Here is a 21221-nt window from a genome sequence, read left to right as displayed (position 1 = left end):
AAAAGCCGCCCCTTTCCCAATTGACATCGTTAGGAGACACACAAAACAAGCTGGAGATCAGCCAGTGTTTACACTGCTCGAAAATGAAGTGGAGGTTGAAGGGGATGCACTTGTGAATGAACAATTAAAATTCTATCATGAAAAGGAAACAAAATTTTCTTGGTGCTAACTTTCCATCAAAACCTGAAGTATGAATAATGGCTACAATCAATTCTGACTCAGCAGGAGGGATCAGTTCACTCAGTTGGCTGGAAGCTGGTTATAATGCAGACCAATGACAATTGTGTGGGTTCACTCAGACTGAAGTTATCATGAAGTAGAATGGTCAAGTCGCCACAATCTTACCAGCCCAAAAGGCTGATGGCTTCTTATATGAATCACTCAGTACTGCTATCAGCAGCTCATTCCTGAAGAAGGGCCTGTGCCCGAAACGTCGAATCTCCTGTTCCCTGGATGCTGCCTGACCTGCTGTGCTGTTCCAGCAATAAAGTTTCAACTGCTATCAGCAGTACCATCCTTACTGCTCTCTCTCTCTCTCTCAGCTTGTCTGCAAACTTAGCCTTCCAGTCAGGCCTATTCTCATCTCATCCACATTCAATCAGTTAGCACATCTTGTTTGTTTGTTTGTTTTAATCCAGAATTCCACAACATTTTTTGCATATGGCACCCACTCCTTCCCTAGCTTTGACCGGGAGGAATGGTTTCTCAAACTGCTCACCACGGATTTCTCAGTTTCCCCCCCACTGCCCCCACAACCCCGGTTAATGCAAAACTCATCAACCCCTGTCCTAGAATGTACACTTGTGAGTCAATTTATCTAACTCTGTGGGACAGTGACTTTCAATGACATCACCTTGCTTTCAAACTGCATGAGGGAAAAGGCTGAGGGGGTTGTAGAGATGGAGCTTACACATCTAGAAAGGCAAACCACACGCTGAGCAAAAAAGGAGAGATCGTCAGGAGACAGATGTACCAAGATCAAAACGATGCGAAAAAAAAACGGAAAAGGCAGACTTTAAAAGATTAGCCTCAGAAAGAGAGATAAGGACAGAAGCATGAAAGTGATTATCACTAAGAATAGGTGCACCAAAAGAAAACTTGTGAAATTATTTTCCTTGTGTTTATTGGGATGAGCATGAGTAGGAATTCCTTTTCTGAACTAGGATCTAACTGATCACTGTGACTTATGATTATTTGGTAGTAAATATTAAAGCCACTGAGTTGTGGGAGTGTGACCTGCACCTTCCACTTGTGACACTGATTCTGTTTAGAGAAAATCAGCATGGAGTTTAACCCCCATTTATAGCTTTGCCTCTTAAAACTGTTTATAATTAAATGGGAAGAACTGAAGAGAACTGACAGCTAATTGACAGTTGCATTAATTCTATTTTTTCAATAAAATTTGCAATCTTTTCAGATCAAAGGAACAGAGTTATTCAATCAAATTTGTTGGTGGATAATGTGGAATATTCATATGCTTGGAGACTCAGTAGTGAAAACTATTGAGCTTCCCTGCAGTTACACAACACTGCCTCCCTCTTCCAGCCCAATTTTACCCCCGCCCTTCTCTTCAACCACCATCTCCATCATCGTCCCCTCAGTGACCAGTTTTCTCATTGATGGTTCACTTTACCACACTTTCCTAATGAAGAGGGTCAAAGCCATGCTTTCCCATGTTCAGAGCCCTCCTGCATTATCACACTGCTCCCCAGGCTTCCAATATCCCAGCCTGACCAATTCGAGATCCTATAAATGCATTAGGAGTAGCAGTATTTGCAGCATTTTTAGCTTTCTCTTCCATTGGATTGTGGTTAACTTGATAATGGCCCAAACTCTCCTTTCCTGCCTAACCACCCTCTTCTCCACCCTACCAAACCCCACCTTCACCTTACTGTTTGGCTCCCTTGTTAGTCAATAATCTGTCTACAGATCTGAGCTACATAGAGCAACTGAACAGGCTGGGGCTGTTTTCCCTGGAGCATCGGAGGCTGAGGGGTGACCTTATCGAGGTTTACAAAATTATGAGGGGCATGGATAGGATAAATAGGCAAAGTCTTTTCCCTGGGGTCGGGGAGTCCAGAACTAGAGGGCATAGGTTTAGGGTGAGAGGGGAAAGATATAAAAGAGACCTAAGGGGCAACTTTTTCACGCAGAGGGTGGTACGTGGATGGAATGAGCTGCCAGAGGATGTGGTGGAGGCTGGTACAATTGCAACATTTAAGAGGCATTTGGATGGGTATATGAATAGGAAGGGTTTGGAGGGATATGGGCTGGGTGCTGGCAGGTGGGACTAGATTGGGTTGAGATATCTGGTCGGCATGGACGGGGTTGGACCGAAGGGTCTGTTTCCGTGCTGTAAACTCTATGACTCTATCTACCTGAGTTGCTCTCTGGAGAAAAGAATTTCACAGACTCACAATCCTCTGAGAGAAAAACAATCTCCTCATCTCTGTCTTAAATGGGAGACCCTGTATTTTTAAGTAGTGTCCCACGGTGCTAGTCTGTCTCCCAAAGGGAAATATCCTTTTGACATCCTCCCTGCCAAATCCTCTCAACACCTCGTATGTTTCAACAAGATCATTTCTCATTCTTTGAAACTCCAATGGATGCAAGCCCAACCTATTGTATTAACACAGAAATTAGAAGCAAGAATGGACTTTTACCTTACAGTCTGCTCCACCATTTGACAGGAGAGTGACTGACCTGATTGGGGCATTAACCCCAGTATGTTATCTGCCCCCAGTACCCTCTGTTCCCTTCATGAGCCAAGAATACAGCTGGCTGCCTTAAAAAGTATTCAATGACCCTGTCTCACTATTCAATGGGAAGAAAGTTTTAAAGACACATGACCCTCTGTGAGAAAATATTTCTCCTCATCCCAGACTTAATTTCCAAACATTCCTCATATGATACTCTCCTCATCCCAGGAATCTTTCAGGTGAACATTCTTACACTGTGCCTCATCCATATTCATAAATTTTACAAAACCTCTGAAACCTCTCCTCAACATATTTGCCAAATATACTTCTTCACTCCTGAACGGCTGTTCAATCACCTCTAGCCCCTCTCGGTTGATTGCCCATTTCCTACATTGCAACAGTTACCACATTTCAAATCCACTTCATTGGCTGGAAGGTGTCTTAACTCTTACTGAGGCCATAAACTCAGAAAGGTCGCTTTGACAGCACCTTCCAAACCCATGACCTCTATTACCAGAAGCGTGAGGGAAGTAGCAACATGGGAAAGATTCCCTCCATGCCACATGCAATCCTGACTTGAATCCATATCGGAGGGAAAAAGTGAGGAATGCAGATGCTGGAGATTGGAGTCGAGCATCTGCTCCTCAGATGCTGCCTGACTTGCTGTACTTTCCCAGCAACACACTCGACTTGATTCCATATTGCCATTCTTTCATTGTCACTGGGCCAAATCTCCTTTCCTAATGTTGACTTTGATGTACCCACACAATATGGACTGCAGTGATTCAAGAAGGCAGCTCACCACCACCTTCTCAAAGTAGTTAGGAATTTGCAATAAAATGGCCTCACGTCCATGAGCAAATACAAGTAAATAAAAATGCTTTATAAATGCAAGTAATTTTTCCTACAATTACAGTATTCTTTCAGGATTGTCTTCTGTGACATTTTTCCAAAAGCATTTAATACAACCTTTTAGTATTGAGGAATACTATATAAATGTCAGTTTCTGGAGGAAATTGTTTTTGGCACTTGCTCTCCTTCTTACCTGAATGCATTGAAATTTCTGTAGACATCAGCAGCTCTCCAGTAAGGTCACATCTGTGTTCTGATAACATGCATCAGTAAATTACGGACCAGCACAGGACTTTGCCGCCCTAATGCCCATATGTCATCAGGAAACAGTGAATAATAAACAGGAACTTACTGCTGAAGTTCACCCCTCACCCAGGAGTGATGAACCCCCATGCAGCAGCTGAATGTCTGTCTCAGCTAAGTTCAGTTCTGATGAAGAGTCACCGCACTCGAAACATTAACTCTTCTTTCTTCCCACAGATGTTGCCAGACCTGCAGAGTTTTGGCAGCAATTTCTATTTTTCTTTCAAATCTCCAGCTTCCTCAGTTCTTTGTTTTATTTTATCACAACACAGAGAGAGTGCAACTGAGGTCTTCTAGCCTGACCAATTCAGTAATGATAAAAGTCACCCATTATCCAGCAAGTCTTCAGAGAGGTTGGATTTGAAGTCCTCTATTCACTTTGTTGCACCAGTACTCTACTTTCAATAGTTCCAACTGCAAACATTTCTAATGATACTATCTTTTCAACCACAATATCCATCTCTTCCTTCCACCCTTCTTCTTTGCAAATATTCACCTTTCCTGCTTGATATCCCATGTCTTCATTTTGTGAAACAACTTGTAACATTTGTGTTGCTGAAGAGACCTGTGTAAGTATGAATCGTAAATACTGACCTGCTGTTGAATGTCAACTACATGGTCCTAGAGAGCCCTTAATACATGTTGCAACAATTATGTTTTCCAAATCAGGTTCAAAGGACAATCCATCTGAGTATAGGTACCTCTAAATTAGGAACTGGAGTGGACCATTTGATTCCTACCCCCAAGCCTGCTTAGCCATTCAATAACATTAAGACTGTTCCAAATGTGGGCCCGAATTCATTTTCCTACCAGCCCCCTGATAACCTTTGACTCCCTTGTGGGTCAAGTATCTATCTACATCTGCACTCAAAATATTTCATGAACCTTTGCTAATGAAGGGTTGGACTCACAACCCTCTGAGAAAACAAAATGCTTCTCATTTCCATCTAAACAAGAGATGCTTCATTTTTAAACTGTGTCCCCTGCTACTGACCTCTCACACAGGGGAAATGCCCTTCCTACATCTACTCTGTCAAGTCATCTCAGAATCTTACTAATGTTCACTAATGGTACTTGTCTTTCAGTTCAGAAGTCACTCAGTTAAGTTAATGCCAGAGATCAGCTTCAAGTATCTAGGTCGTTCATTAATATTAAGGTGAGTGGGCTCCTTTTGGGCTGATCACAGACTGCTATATTACCCTCACCTTTACTAATACTATGCCGTATCCAAAAGTTGGAAGATGAGAGAAAAAGATTAAGCTGTATTCTTCCAATGATCACTGGTGGTATTCTATATTGTCACCTTGCCTTTCCCATGAATTGGAATTAATCACGTTTTGCATAATGTTACAATGAAACTCTTCCAGTGAGAATATAAATGTAAGTGTCAGATTACTCCCTGACATCTTCTGTTTGAGCATCAAATATTAAACCACTTGAGTTTTCTACCAACAAAACATTTATAGAATAAAATTGCTGTAGATCTTATATGACAGAAAGCATGTGTAGCCTTTCAAAGCTGCAAAGAACTCAAAGGGCTGATGTAAATTTTAGTTTGCATTGTTATTTCCTTTCATTATAAAATCAAGGAATTTTCACCTTCATGTAGTATATGAATAAACATGTGAAACAGTTGGGGGTGAGATGAAAATGCTCATTAGAAATCTGAATGGCTACATTTACATAGCTTGGCTAGGCTCACTTCTCACATCCAACATTAAGATCGAGCTTGCTGTAACTTAGTAAAACAATGGATTTCCAATAATACTTAAGAGACTTGATGACATTAGTTGCTAATGGGCTGTGACACAAGGAGCAAGATACCGCTCAATGCTGCAGTTTTCCATTTAAGTTGCTCATCTCTGCCCACGCATCAGGTGAAACACTGGGCAAGTTGGACATCATTCCATCAGGAATGAGGGGTAACTCAATACTGAATTAAACCTGTGTCTTTTGTTTGGGAAAGGACATCTCAGGGATGAGTCAAACAGATCATAGAAGGTTGAATGGCCTGCTCCTCTGCTTAATGATTCAACATCCAGAATCACTCACACAGAGGCAACTTCAAAGCCAAGCAAGCTATAAGTGTCCAAAAGAAAACTGAAGTAGTGGAATTTAAATAAAATACAAGTAATAATCCCAACAGAGGCTGTAGATTGAAAGATCATTATTTAGGCTTCATTTCAAACATCAAATATAAATCTATTTTCAATACATGCTGAGATTAAAGCGACTCTCAGTTACCAATTCATTGCTTGAACTAATCATTTGGTATAGATAGCAACACTGGAATCATACATATTTCTAAGTTGGATAAGCACTGTTAATACAAAATGTAGTTAATACGGCAGTCATCCAGGTAACAGTATTATCCTCATTGGATCTTAATTTTGATTACACGCAAATTCTAAGCTTTAATAACATGAAGTGAAGGAAAGAAATCAAATATAAATCAATCTACAATTGTAGTAAACTGAATTGGGTTTGTAAAAAGAAAACAAGCTAGCCAGTTATTCAAAGGAAATGCCTTTGAATTAATGAAAGTTTATGGTGAAATATTGATTTGTTGAATTTAACTAGATATACGATGTGCAAAATATTAACTTATCAAGTCATTCATCATTTTGGAGCTACAGACATTCCCACTTCGCCATGCTTGAGATGCAGCTGGTGGTGCAGTTTCGTCAGTAACATGTGGACAATCGAAGCTGATGACCTTGATCTAGTTTACTCCAGTCTGCTTTCTAGTCACTATATTTACAAATTCCCATTTCTTCTTTAGGATACTATTTTTGGCAATTGTGAAAGAATGCATTGAGTACTATAGGGCAGGAGGGGAACTTGTTTTAATTGGTTTTTCCAGTAATGAGCTAGGTGAGATTTTGGTGTTACTTTGCATTTTGTGACACTCTCAGAGAGAGTGTCCGTACGGTGATTTTGAAAGGCAGTACGTTGAAAGTAAAATCGTGGTGTATAAGTCAGGAGCAGTTAATGTAGCAATAGAAGGAGGATATTCAGTACTTTGAGCAGGGCTTCCCCAAGTAGTAGCAGGGAGCCCAAATGGGGTCACGAGATTTGGGTTGTAAGCTCTGAGACAGCAATGGTTGATCTTCTTGCCCCCCTTCCCATAGGTCTGTCCCTCCACCTGGGACCCCCAGTCCACTGCTCACCAAAGGATCGTGACAATTTTCAAAATGGAGCCATAGTGGGAAAAGGTTTATGTAGCATTGACTTAGAGCTCTGCTTTACCCATGATTGATCTGCATCTCAACTTCATTGTCCCATATCTCTTGACAGTCTTGCCCTAGAATCTGCAGGTATTTTTTGGGTGAGAACTCTAGACTTTCAATACCCTTTGTTTGAAAATAATGACTTCTCTTAGCTTAGTTCAATTGCAAAGGAGCGAATTTTAAAATACTATTTCTGGCTGTGGAAGAGAGCAGGTTAATCTGCACAAAAAGTTTTCTTTATTTGTTGATAGGATGTAGACATTGCAAGCAAGGTCAATATTTGTTGCCCATCCCTCATTGCCCTTGAACTGAATGGTTTGCTGCAGTTATTCCAGAGTCACCCACATTGTTAGGTCTGGAGTCATGTACAGGTCAGCGCTCGTAATGACATCAGATTTGCTTCCCTAAAGGACATTCGTGAAACAGATGGGTTTTACCACAATCCACGATGGTTAACATGGCCACTATTACTGAGACGAGCTTTCAATTCCAGATTTTATTAATTGAATTTAAAATCCATCAGCTGCCTCTTGGTTACTAGTTTAGTGACATTAATACTACACCATCATTCACTCCAAAAGTCCAATCAAAGATTAAAGCTCTGATATGTACCTTATCCACCAGGAAGTACTCTCACATTTTAAACTATAATGAGATCTTCTAAAGCAACTTCAAACCATTCCACACTTAATGGATCAGATACCAGCTTGCACAACCTCAAAAGGCAAGTATTGAAGGTGGATTGAATGTACCACAAGACTAGTAGTATTTAAAATGCTTCAAACTAGATGTGAAAACTGTTAGATGTGCTCTAACAGTGATTTTAAAATGTTTTCAAATACTGTTTAAATTCAGCTACTCCTGTATTGAGTCAAATACATTAGAACACCTTTTTTTCAGGTGTATAAAACAGCTTAGATTTGCAACAGATTGTGTTTCATTCAAAAGCTGCAGCAGGAAGAGTGGTGTGGATTATTTAAATATTCAGTTAATGCTAACTTATCTGTGTTCGATCGTACAATGAAAGTTCTTCTTTGATGGGGCAAGCAACAATGGGATCATCGATATCGGGATAAATTACTGATGAAGCTCTTTTCTTTATTAATTAATGATGAGGAAAAAGACTTTTCTTAACCCATTACCTTTTTTTAAAAGATCTAATCTCCTCAGTTAATATATATAGTTAAATAATTAAAGCCAAGGGATCAATGCACTAAAGAGCAGCTCTGGTCCAGAGAACTTGATAAAACTTCAATAAAATCGTGATGCTAATTGGTTTTTTTCTCTGTGCCTCTAAATTGATTTATTCCCTTTTTGAGATATGGTGTGATCCACAAGAAAGTCTTCTGTAATGTTTTCGGTTTTAAAATGCCACATTGGATTTCCATGACAACTCATGTATGTAAGATTTATACCCACAGTGCTTCTACACTTCTGTTTCTTTTAGCCCAAGGCTTCAGGGCTATGGAATCCATTTTGTTGACGTGGGCAGGCAGGCCTGATAGCACATGAACAGTGTGTGGGCTGTGGATAGTTAGGGATCTGGTTAGGTTGATTGGTTGGACAGCTGGTTTACAATGCAGATCGGCAGTGTGGGTTCTTTTCTACACTGGCTGAAGTTACCACAAAGGACTCTCTATTTCAACCACTCAACAAACTTGCCTGAAGCCCCTCAGGTTAAGCCACCATCAGTTAGCCACAAGGTTAAATGTCCCCAAATTGTGATTGAAATCAGAACTAGCTTAAAAGGCAAGTGTTTCTGTTCCTTTAACATGTATTCCTTTTCAATATTTCTCAGGATAATACTGAACCATGTGCCTTCTAGCTTGCCATAGTCTTGTGACCTCTACCATAAGATACTCATGGGGGCCATTCATCTTGCAGTCAATATCAATAAAATGACAATAAAGACCAAACTGTTGTCTTGAGAAATTCTAACGTGGTGCCAGAGGTGGAACTAAGTTCAAGTATCGTAAAGAAAAAGCACAGCTAGTGACAGAGAGAGAGACACACACACAAGAATGTTCAGAACTGTGACAGCTACTCTTAGCAGCTGAACGCAACAGAAAAAAAGAGTGAAGCAAATCACAGCCAAAACATTGGTGAGACATCATAGCTGTAAAGTTTCCTCTGGTCAAAATGAAAGATAAAATGAAAAAAAGCTGGCAGTTTTTCCATGAACCAAAAGCAAAATTACAAAATTATTAGAGAACCACTTAACAAGTCAGAGCAGCTCTGTGTAACTCCACTCTTTTCACTTTTGGAGAGAGACTGTTTCAAAGTGTATTCCACCCTTAATCTCTCTGAAGAAGTGAAATGAAAAAACAGATGGTAGAAATTTTGGAAGCCTTGAAGGTACACTTTGAACTGTAAGTGAACATAACTTATAAATAGTATGTGTTCAAAATTAGGAGCCACAGAGAAAACAATCCATTGATCGATATTTGATGGAAGATTTTTATTTATTTGTTCATGGGATGGAGGACGTTGCTGAATGGGCCAATATTTATTGCCCAGAGGGCAGTTAAGAGTCAATCACATTGCTGTGCCTCTAGAGTCATATATAGACCAGGCTAATAGATTTCCTTACTTAAAGGACCTTAGTGAACCAGATGGGATTAGATGACAGTCAACTGAAGTTACATTGTCGCCATTAGGCCAGCTCACTATTCCAAATTTTGTTGAATTCAAATTTCACCATCAGCCCAAGTGGGATTCCAGTGACATTACCCCCGCTACGCCATCACATCCCCAGGTTCATAGCATCCCATAACTATAGCATCCCATTGCACAACTAAAAGACAATCTAATTAAAGACAGGATTGTATTAGGCATTAGGAATCCTGTAGTGAGAGCACACTTACTGAACAAGGAGAAATTCACTCTCAGGAAACTGGTCAACACATGCAGGCATTCTGAGGTTGTGAATCAGCGGCTACAGCATGTTGATGACAGAACAGATTGGGGCTTGCATGATGCTGACAGATATTCCAGACTGAAAGGACTGAATCATTATGGATAAATGGCAGAATGCAAATATAGTGGAGAGCATCACATGAGAAAAAGTATATCGATTGGGAAAAAACAGTCCTCTCACTGCAAGAAACTGAACATTTTTACACGTGTGGCTAGAAACAAGCGACTTGAGAGATGTAAGCTGAAGATTTGACCAATCACTCTACAGCATGCAATAGGTTAGTTCAGACAGGTCAATGGTCTTAAGCTGTTATGACTATTGGAATGATAGTTGCAGGAGGAGAATAATATATAAAGAGTAATAATATACCACTTATCACTGGTGTGTCTTTGAACATCAGCTTTATGGATCTGTGAGAAAAGGCTCAATATGTCAATCCAGAAATGAAGCTCTCGAAAGTAAGGCTTATGATTGCACCATACGCATGTTGAGAGGACAGATTAATGTAGCCCATTTTAATCACAGAAATAAAGTTGTGGAGTTCCAGATAATTGATGACAAGCAAAGGTCACTCATCATTGCTCAGCCAGGGCAAGCGTAAAGCTTGAATTGGTAACCATCAATGTGCTGAAAGAGGTTTGCATTGAGTTACAGCACACAACACCATTGACTGTGGAACAAATCTTACAGGAGTGCAGTAATGCGTTTTCCAATTTAGGATATCTTTCTGTGGAATATTATCTCAAAGTAGATGATGGTTTAAAACCAATTCAGCATCTGCCCAGAAACATCCCAGCTGCCCTCAAGGTGAGCCTCAAAGACAACTCACTGCCAAGAATGTGCCATGAAGCAGTATTCACTAACATGCAGCAACTAGTGATGGCAATGCCAGTGCTAAAATATCTGGTGTAGAAGTCACCCTGCAGTGTGATGCCAATAAGAAAGGACCTGGTGCACCTGCATTTAGGAAGAACAACGAATTGCATTTGCATCCAGGGCATTAACTCAGACAAAGTAATGCTCCACCCAGATTAGGAAAAGTGCTGGCTGTTGTTTTTGTGCCTGTGAATATTTTCACCAATACATCCTTGGGAGGGACAAAGTGACAGCTCATTCACGTCGAAGCATTTTCCTTAAACAGTTGCTATCTGCGCCAAAAAGTCTGCAAAGAATGTTACTCTGGTTAGGGTGATAGAATCAGGGTGTGATGACACACAAACAATGGAAGTGGATGCACATTGCTAACATGTTGACTACAGCTGCAATCCCTGAGAAGAATGTTGAAGTTACTATGGCAGTGTGGGCAGTAACACAAAAACAACGATGTTAAGACCAGATCAAGAAAGAATGTCGAGCCATTGTCTTTGCTTATGATCATTTTCATCGATATGTTCTTGAAAGAGAAAACGTGACAGTTGAGTCTGACCACAAGCTACTTACAAACCATTTCCCTCAAGATATAATTACTTCCTCCAAAGTGCCTACAAAGAATGTGAATCTAGTTACAGATATATCATCTGAATGTGATATATGAGCAAGGGAAGTAGGTGCATATTGCAGACAGGATTCCTGAGGAAGGGCTCAGGCCCTAAACGTCGATTCTTCTGCTCCTTGGATGCTGCCTGACCTGCTGCGCTTTTCCAGCAACACAATTTCAGCATATTGCAGACATAATGCTGAGAGCATCCCTCCTATAATTACTCAGGAAACCCAGTTGGAAAGAATCATAGTTTATTGTTGAACACCAATACAGCCACTATTCATGGCCTACTTAGGCTAGATTCAGCCCGAGGCAGATAGTTCTGCAGACCGATCCATGGGTCTGCTTCATTTCTTTTCCATTACACCTGGAAATACTATCACACACATCTGGCACCTTTTATCTTCCCGAAGCCCTCTTTGAAAACTTTGGGATGCTTCCCAATGACTTTATACAGGTCACCAGTCCCAATTTCAAAGATCTGTTGCCAATCTAAGCAAATTTTTCTGGAGCCAGTCCCTTCCCAAAAGGTTGAGACCTGGCCCTGATACCACATTAAGAGGAGTCAGACTGTCTGTTGCCCATGTGTAATTGCAATGGTCCCAACTCCCCATCGCAGTTTCCTAAAGGTTTTGTCTCCAATAATAGACACAATGGTACCTGGGTCTAATTCCAAGTCATTGGGGTGGCTGTTTACATGGAGTTTTGTCTTAACTGGAGCCACTTTGGGAGCAGTGATGGAATTTAGCTGTCTTAATTCCTCATCTTGATGCTGATTAATTTACAGAACTCTGTCTTAAGGTGACTTTTCCCTTCGATCTGGGAGTACGCATTTCACCTGTTTCGGTAACTGGAGCAAACTCTATGGCCACAAGTGATGCATAGACATTCCTGCTCCTCTCTGTATTGTGGAGAAACCTCCCATCCAGCTCTGGAACCTTGAGGCCTCTGACTCCAATCACCCTTCTATGGCAGAAAATGAGAGCCATGAGGATTATTTGCCGGCAGTTGGCTCTGCGGTGTGGTGTCACCCAAGGTTAAGGACAATATTACCTATGGACTCCTGAGGCTCCTGAGCGCTTTCTTCACAGTATCACAGGGAAGGGCCAGTTCTAGGAAATTTTGAGGTGCAGAACTGGTTCACTCAGTAGCTCCCTTTGGGTCGCAATATTATTAATTCCATAAACTGATCGATCCCTTGACATTCCCCAAAGTGTTGACCCCGACTCACAGTGTTCTGCCAGTTTCCACAGTCTCATCAAGAATTAAGCAACTGTTTTCCCAGGAATTCTCTTTGCCATGTTAAACCTGTAAATCTGCAATATAACAGATGGCTCGGGGTCATAGTGTTCCACTATATACCTATCAGTTCGGCAAAACACTTTGCCTCCAGGGCTGCTGGCGAGCTGAAAGCATCATAACAATTAGGAGAATTACTTTTTGTCAATAGTCTCCTTCTATCCCATTTGTCTGAAAGAAACGATCTCATTCTTTCGGTGTACTGAAGCAATTCTCCACATCCACCTCATAAGGTTCCAGTTTCCAAAGCAGCAGCATTTCCAATATTTTCCTGTCTCAGTCTCACTGGGTTTGTCCAAACCTTAACTTCACTGTCATCACCAATGTAATAACTCAGGAAGCCCAACTGGAAAAGAGCATCATTCATTGTTGAAACAAATTATAGCCAGTAATCATGGCCTATGTAGGCTAGTCCCAGCCTGGGACAGGCAGGTGTGCAGACCCAACCCCGGGCCTACTTTATAAAGAGCACAGGTGATGAGTTTCAGATGGACGGGCCATTGCCTGTTACCAAGGAACTCACACTCAGTAAGCTCCCCAAGGAGATTAACTAGTGATTTCCCTTGGGTCTTAAAGGAGTTTTTATGTCTCCTCGTAAAGTAAGTGGAGGATACTACATCAGAGTGTGAAATCTTCCAGATTCAACATGAAACAAAGCTCATCATACTCTGGAAAACATCAACCCAGCACAGAGACTCAATATAACAGGCAAGCACCTTACTCATATCAGCAAACTATCCAACAAGAACCAATACATCAACCGTTAAAAGAAGCAGTGATGAAAGGAAGGATGATTCTGAGGAAAGATGTGCTGGCATTGGAGGGGGTTATAGAAGAGGTTTACAAGAATGATCTGGGTAATGAATGACTTGTCAAATGAGGAGCGGTTGAGGAGTTTGGGTCTATAATTGATGAGGTTTACAAGGATGAGGGAGGGATATGATTCAAACTTATAGAATACTGAGAGGCTGGGATGGAGCAGACGTGGCGAAAGTGGAGAGACAAGGGTGTAACGGCACAACCTCAGAGTAAAGGGATGGTCTTTCAGAACTGAGATGAGGAGAAATTTCTTCACCGAGAGGGTGGTTAATCTGTGGAACTCATTGTCACAGGGGGTTGTGGAAGCCAAGTCATGGAACACATTTAAGTGAGAATAGATAGAATCTTAATTAGTAAGGGGATTAATGATTACAGAGAAACGGCAGGAGAATGGGGTTGAGAAACATATCAGTCATGATCAAATGGTGGAGTAGACCTGACAGGCCGAATGGCTTAATTCTGTTCCTGGGTCTTATGTGCTACAAATTAAGTTAGCAATCAGGAGACAGTTATGGAGAAGACCTGAAAGTGGCGCAAATCAATAAAGTTTATTTGACATTATTAAAGAGAGGGACTTCATTGCCTAAACATTTTATGAAACACTCCTGTGCACTGTCTTGTGCATTACAATTGCTTTAGCATAAAGACTGCTACTGTTTTCCCATGGTGCATCATTGAGTACCTCCAGCAGAAGTATAGTGTGGTACTCTGCCCGGGCTGCTGAGGTGCTTTTGGCACCTTGGCACTCCTCAGGACCCTGTCAAATGCTGCTCCACTTGCAAATGTCCCAAGTGCAGACTCAGCCAGAATGGGATTTAAAAGATAAAAAGTATGAGTTCCCATTTCTGCATCTCCTTTTTCACAATTCCTGGAATCGGAGAATTCAATCCATTGACTTTATTTTCAACACAGAATCCCCCCAACCTCCCCCCCCCCACCCAAATGAGCAGAGAACTCAGATAAGGGTCATTATCACACCAGTAGGGTTGACTAAAGAGATATAGTACCCAGAGGCAGTTTCAAGCAAGACTGAATAGGCAATTTTGTAACATCTTAAGAAAAGCTATAGAACTTGGTATCATCGGATCAAAAGTGTTCCCTTTGGAATGCATTGTTTATTCTAAACAGAGATCAGTTCATTTCAGCGCGCATATCTGCTACTGAAAGCAGCATTTGACGCGTTGGCTAGCCTGTAGCTCAGAACAGCACAGTTCAATTCTTATTCCCGCTGAGGTAGACTCGGGACCTATCTCCTTGCTCTGCCTCAGACTGGAAGCCAATAGCACAGTGTCACTGGTGAAAATGACTCAGGATGAAGGATCAGCAGATAATGTGCAAGGACCAGCCTTGGGCAGAGCACACATACTGTGCCAGTCTTGTGTGAAATTCACGGGACGTCATGGCATAAGCTTCTTCTGAATCGCTCTGTTCAGTTGCCCTGGGCAAGGTGTGAAACAATTGGTTATGAGTCATGTTTCAATGCATTTAATATCATTTGTACTATACTGCAAGGTGCCTGGGAATCATAAATTAATAAATGCATTTTTTGAGAAAAACAACATACTTTTTTTCCTGAATTAGAAGCAACAACTTCTAAAAAGATAGAGTTTTCCGCCAACGTTGTTGCCCTTTTCTTTTGTAGGTTCCCCTCCCCAGTTAGCACAGATTTCCGAGAGAGTAATTAAATAATCTGCTTTTTTGTGTCTATTAAAGCTGGTATGAACCAGCCGGATGGAGTGTGAGCACTGTTCTGATGATTCATCCTCCAATTTTCTATCTTTTCAGGAAGCATCTGGCCTCCACTTGCTGCCACTCCCGTCATCAGTTAGCCTCATGTCTTCCTTGTCCATCGGCAATGGAAATGAAACTACAAAGTTTCAACGTGCAATGCAAACCCTTTAAGGGAACACGTGCTACATCACAGGTCCAATAGAGAATGACTATAATAGCCATAACATTCTCATACTGCTCAATAATTAGGAACATTTAGTGAAACAGTTCTGCCAGAAAACTCTCATGTTTTAAAATTAAAATGGGCCATCAATACTTAAGGGATTAATAGAGGATGGAAACAATCTCCCTGTGAATATGTCACTTTGTTTAGGGGCTTTAGTTTGTACGAGCAGATGCTGCCAGTCTGATACTGCCAACCACTGGGAACGTCATTTACTGCAGCAAAGGGTCACCTGCAAGTACCTGAAAGTTACAGTCTCTTAGATTTACCAACAGCTTTATCATTTATTACTTATTTATATTTTAGCACAAAAAATACTGTGGATTCAAATGAACCAAGTTTCTGAGTGGATCACTGCAGTCGGAGACGAGTTGCTGACCCTTATACAGCTTCCTGAAGTGTAAAAGGACTGTCTGAGAATGCTAATGTACTTTTAAGCTCCAAAGTCAACACCAGCAAATATCTGTGGGTATCCAGCAGATATTGGTAGTGTATGATTCTGCAGGTTGAATTCCATTTATCGTACAGTGTTAATCGTTGCTTTATAATTTGGTTTTTCACAGGATGAGCCCAAGATACAGTTATATTAAGAATGTAGTTAAGTATGGAACATTTATGAACCAATTAAATCTAACAAGTTACTGAAACATGGGATTATGTGCCCATGAAAAGGATATGGATTAGTGGCAGTATAGTTCCTCTGCTATGTACTTGGGTGACCAAAATGTGTACACCCGTTAATGGTAAGGTCGGTTCTCAAAATTGATGAACATTTGTTTTATTGAACATTAAAGCAGTGATAACCAACAGGGACAGAAACTAACATTCCATTTGTTATCGTTGTTTTCTCTTCGCAGTTCCTTAAGATTGAGGATGATTTGCTGGCATTCTGTTTGATGAACTCTGAGATGACTGTTATGTCCAATATGTAATCGACAGACTCTGCAAGCCAGGGAGCATTCAAAAGGTCAAGCAGATTAAATGTTTGGAGGTTTATACACTTTCTTAATGCCTTAACTTTGCCCCCTTGCTCTCCTGGCGACCTCCTCCATTGTGATTGGTGCACACTATATAATGGGAGAAAGTGAGGACTGCAGATGCTGAAGATCAGAGCTGAAAATGTGTTGCTGGAAAAGCGCAGCAGGTCAGGCAGCATCCAAGGAGCAGGAGAATCGACGGACTCACTGAAATCCTTGTAGAGGGAGAAAGAGAGCTTCTTCAAGAAAGACATCCTTGCAAGAGGATTCGCAGTAGGTTAAAATCTTCTAGGAGAAAGTGAGGTCTGCAGATGCTGGAGATCAGAGCTAAAAATGTGTTGCTGGAAAAGCGCAGCAGGTCATGCAGCATCCCCTCACTTTCTCCTAGAAGATTTTAACCTACTGCAAATCCTCTTGCAAGGATGCCTTCCTTGAAGAAGCTCTCTTCCTCTCTCTACAAGGATTTCAGTGAGTCCCTCTCTCACTGCACACCTCAGGTACCTCTCCGCCCCCACCCCCACTCCGGCCTATCACCCTCACCTTATCACCCTCACCTTAACCTCCTTCCACTTCTCGCATTTCCAACGCCCCTCCTCCAAGTCCCTCCTCCCTACCTTTTATCTTAGCCTGCTTGGCACACCTTCCTCATTCCTGAAGAAGGGCTCATGCCCGAAACGTCGATTCTCCTGCTCCTTGGATGCTGCCTGACCTGCTGTGCTTTTCCAGCAACACATTTTCAGCTCTGATCTCCAGCATCTGCAGTTCTCACTTTCCCCCAGAAGATTTTAACCTACTGCGAATCCTCTTGCAAGGATGCCTTCCTTGAAGAAGCTCTCTTCCTCCCTCTACAAGGATTTCAGTGAGGTCCCTCTCTCACTGCACACCCCAGGTACCTCTCCGGCCCCACCCTCACTCTGGCCTATCACCCTCACCTTATCACCCTCACCTTAACCTCCTTCCACCTATTGCATTTCCAACGCCCCTCCTCCAAGTCCCTCCTCCCTACCTTTTATCTTAGCCTGCTTGGCACACTTTCCTCATTCCTGAAGAAGGGCTCATGCCCAAAATGTCGATTCTCCTGCTCCTTGGATGCTGCCTGACCTGCTGCGCTTTTCCAGCAACACATTTCAGCACACTATATAACCTTCGGTATAATAACAAAACAAAAGAGCGTGTAATTCTCAGTTCAAGTATTGCATGAACTGATATGTTGTGCAGCCAATCCTGAAGATTTCAGCTATTTATAGTCCAACATGTGCCAGTGCTTTGTAGAAATAAAATGCTATCTGTGGTATCCAATGCGTGTTATACCATAGACCATGACCAAAGAAAATTCTGATCATTCAATCAGCCCTGATTCATCATGTCTAGAAATGTATGTGCTACTGGTTTTGAATTGCTCCAGCCCATTCATCCCTCAGCTCATATGAGAAAATAGACGAGTTCACCTTCTGCCCAGATAGGGGTGGGGACTGAATGGAGAAAAGTCACTTTATATTCAGTGGTTTGACCTCACAACTATAGCACAGACATCAAGGTTAATGCAGCTGCACGTCACACCTTTGTGTATGAGTGATGAAAAGCAACGCTGGGCCAATCTTGTCTGACTCTTGTCACTTACCACCTTTTTGTCCCTGTTGAGGGGTGTGCACTGTTACCACAGCAGCAGCTGACAATCATGGATGAAAGAGCATGGCTGTCCACCAGCCTTTCCAGAGGGTGAAACCTCAAGACTTTTTCCACAGTATTGGATCTTTTCTTATCGGAAATGCTTGCACAGGCTTCTATCCTGCGGGGCTGCAATATGCTCATTCTTATTTAATAATGGATAGTTTTGATAAATTAGAGTTTTGCATACATTGGTAGCCCTTCCATTCAGCAAAACAGTGGTAAGCCACTGTTGTAAAGACTGGATTCATTGAAACTTGCAAATTTTTGCTCATCATATTATTTAAAATGACAAATTCATGATTTGGAATTTTGTTTTCCTACACGGCTGTATTACTAATAGAGTAACATTTTTATTTTATTTATAAGGGATCTTCTAAATGTTTTATAAATCTGTGATCATCTGTAATAAATAACGAGATTTCACTCCATTTGAACGTCTTTTTGAATTTAAATTTGACCAAGTTTTATTTTTGTCAAGTTAGTGCATGTATTATTCAATGTTATTAACCAGAAGTTTGATTCAACCTCAGCTAACCCATCCACAGATCACTAATTAGTTTGAAATTGAATGCATAAAATTAGATTAAGCAAGAGAATGTTTGTTTAAAAGGGTTCACTTAAAGAGCAGTGCATCTGTAACTGGTATGAAACTATGTGCTGGCAGGATGTCTTGGAAAGTAATCACCCATGCTCTTCAGAGAAGTTTGCATCTTTTCCACTTTACTTTTTACACTTTAATGTCTTCAGGTTATGGCCAAATGGCAATATTTATGAACAGGCAGAAAGAATTGCATTAAAACCGGTTAAACTTAAAAGTCAATTACAGGTTTCTGCTGGAATCTTGCTGCCCATTCCACTGAGCTGCTGGTATCGGTATGTGGTATTGTGAAATGTGTTATGTTGAAGCTGTGTCTGTGAGAAGGACAGTTAATTATTGTATTTAAAATGTTGAAATACTAAACTATGGAAATCCTGAACAATACTTCACCTTCGTCCTCTCTAGGTCACATTAATGTTAAGGTTGAGTCATTTTGGTATGAATTCAACCAAAGACAGAACGATACCATGAAAACCCCTCACAGAAATTGCTGGAAAAGCCCAGCAGGTCTGGCAGCATATGTGAAGCGAAATCAGTGTTAACATTTCGGGTCCAGTGACCCTCAGAACTGATAGTAGCTAGGTAAATGTTTTTTTACGCAGAAGATAAGGTGCAAGGAGACAGTAAGGATAGATGGGGATAGATCCCAAAGAGACAGAAGAAGAGTTGGACAGACAAAGGAGTGGATGATGATCTGGCTAGGAGGGTGAATGCTTGCTAATGGAGACTGTCAGTGTAGCTCACAACTAGGTTAAGTACTGCTGTCTCTTTCGCAATTACCCTTTCCATTCCAAACTCCATTCCAAACATTCAGGAGTATAGGTGCTGTCCACAATATCTGAACTGAGGTGCAATGGGGTTCTGTAGTGAAATGTTAAAGTAGCTGTCATATTGATACAATCTAAATAGTGACTTGTAAGCCTAGCCTGAGGAAAGCTCAAACCTGAAATACATCATTTGATTCCACCCCTTCCCAATAATGAAGGGAGCAACTAATCATTCAAATAAACAAGAGCAGAAAGGAAGCTGGAATTTACAAGATCACAGAGCCTGATTGCAAAATGTGATAGGTGATGCAACACTGTAGGGTGTTCTTTCATGTAATTGACTAATCTCTGACTGTTCATGCTATGACATTAGTACTGTTCATACAAAGATGCCTTAATAACAATAGCATTGAAAGTGATTTCAGTTCAAGTGGGTTTCAGCACTCCATTACCAACACCTTTCTCATTCTTTTGTATATTAAACACATTGTTTATTTGCACATGCCATAGTTATGAGCAGGCATGCACTGAAATTCACATTTGGCTTCAGTGACCCATAAAAATCATTAGTAATTTAAATGTAGCTTTTAACAAGAGCCAAAGACTATTGCTTTAGAAATTATAAACAAAAATAACAAAACCATCAATCTTTAACTTACTGGGATAAAAAGACTTGCTTTCAGTATCATTCTTTGCTATCACCACAAGCATGCACACCCCCATTCACTTCAAAGGCAGTGCACAGAAAGCACTTACACTGTTGGCAATACACCAGCTTGTGGTTAGCCTGATTTCAATGAGTCACAGAAGAACACTGGAAGGCTGAGCCATTTGAAGTTTCAGCCCAGACTCTAAGCAAGGGACCATTTGCTGGGGCAGTATTCCTCTTTTATTGTCTTACCTTAATTTTGGAAAAAACCAAGCACATTGTCAATGTTTGTAGGAACTGATCTGTGTCCTGTCTAAAACCTTTATGCGGTCAAGTTTACAATGAAAACTTGTCTGTCTTTTGCTTATTGCTTGTTTTCTTAGAAACGGTTGCTACCAGCAGTCAACTTCCTGTTTTCGATTTAAACTCCTGCATATGAAGTTGCCTTAAGATGAGTATTCATGCGCATTTATGTAACTGAATAACAGTTATCTGATATGTGAGAAAAGCTGAATTTTCCACTGGCTCGGAATGGTGAGCCTTTAGAATTCACTACCACAGAAAGCAGTCGAGACCAAAACATTTTATGATTTCAAGAAAGAGTTACACATAGAACTGAGGGCAACAGGGATCAAAGGATATGGGGGAATAGCAGGAACAGGCTGTTGAGTTGGATGATCAACCATGATCATAATGGATGCTGGAGCAGGCTCAAAGAGCTGAATAGTCTATTCCTGTTCGTTTTTTTCTGTGTTTCAATGTTTCAACATTGTTGAATGTAGCAGCGGATTCTGCTCAGGACCTGTGTGATGTTTTTATGTCTTCTTCCAACTTTTCGGAGCCTGCCAGGGCAGAGTTTTAAAAATTCAAAGAGCCAGGGATCCTTCAAGTTTGTAGCTGTGACTAACTTCCTGCTCACAGTATTACCTCTCTGCCACATAACACCCTGCCGTACAATCTTCACTGGTCACTGTCATGTTGTATTACTGTGAAATTGCTACTTGCA

At 41.1% G+C, this 21221-nt stretch overlaps 1 long non-coding RNA gene across 1 annotated transcript in view; it reads left to right on the top strand.

The window, feature by feature from the left end:
- LOC148145388 (uncharacterized) overlaps window positions 1-16534 on the top strand; it is a 97837-nt gene extending 81303 nt beyond the window's left edge. The window contains exon 4 of the long non-coding RNA XR_015761303.1: window positions 16411-16534. This is a non-coding gene — a long non-coding RNA (uncharacterized LOC148145388). The remainder of the gene's footprint in view (window positions 1-16410) is intronic.
- Window positions 16535-21221: the final 4687 nt, after the last annotated feature.

This window comes from Chiloscyllium plagiosum, unplaced genomic scaffold (genome assembly GCF_037043375.1).
Source record: "Chiloscyllium plagiosum isolate Xiang-an unplaced genomic scaffold, Cpla_swu_hap1 HiC_scaffold_24, whole genome shotgun sequence".
NCBI lineage: Eukaryota > Metazoa > Chordata > Chondrichthyes > Orectolobiformes > Hemiscylliidae > Chiloscyllium > Chiloscyllium plagiosum.
This window is presented reverse-complemented; position numbering and strand designations above follow the sequence as displayed.